Source organism: Coturnix japonica, unplaced genomic scaffold (genome assembly GCF_001577835.2).
Source record: "Coturnix japonica isolate 7356 unplaced genomic scaffold, Coturnix japonica 2.1 chrUnrandom733, whole genome shotgun sequence".
Classification (NCBI taxonomy): domain Eukaryota; kingdom Metazoa; phylum Chordata; class Aves; order Galliformes; family Phasianidae; genus Coturnix; species Coturnix japonica.
Window position 1 is genome coordinate 20,299 of NW_015440095.1, and position 835 is coordinate 21,133.

Below are 835 nucleotides of genomic sequence, written 5' to 3' on the forward strand. Positions count from 1 at the left end.
TCTATGGGGCTCTATGGGGCTTTATGGGGATCTATGGGGCTCTATGGGATGTCTATGGGGATCTATGGGGCTCTATGGGGATCTATGGGGATCTATGGGGCTCTATGGGGCTCTATGGGGTGTCTATGGGGCTCTAAGGGGCTCTATGGGGTGTCTATGGGGCTCTGTGGTGTCTCTATGGGGCTCTGTGGGGATCTATGGGGTTCTATGGGGCTCTGTGGGTCTCTATGGGGCTCTGTGGGGGCTCTGTGGGGATCTATGGGGATCTATGGGGTTCTGTGGGGCTCTATGGGGATCTATGGGGCTCTATGGGATGTCTATGGGGCTCTATGGGGATCTATGGGGCTCTATGGGGCTCTATGGGATGTCTATGGGGATCTATGGGGATCTATGGGGATCTACGGGGTTCTGTGGGGTCTCTGTGGGGGCTCTGTGGGAATCTATGGGGGTCTATGGGGTTTTATGGGGCTCTAAGGGGCTCTATGGGGCTCTGTGGGGTCTCTATGGGGCTCTATGGGTGCTCTGTGGGGATCTATGGGGTTCTATGGGGCTCTAAAGTGCTCTATGGGGTGTCTGTGGGGCTCTATGGGGTCTGTATGGGGCTCTATTGGGCTCTAAGGGGCTCTGTGGGCTCTGTGGGGCTCTATGGGATGTCTATGGGGATCTATGGGGATCTATGGGGATCTATGGGATGTCTATGGGGATCTATGGGGCTCTGTGGGGTCTCTATGGGGCTATACGGGGGCTCTGTGGGGATCTATGTGGTTCTATGGGGCTCTAAGGGACTCTGTGGGGTCTCTATGGGGCTCTATGAGGGTCTATGGGACTCTATGGG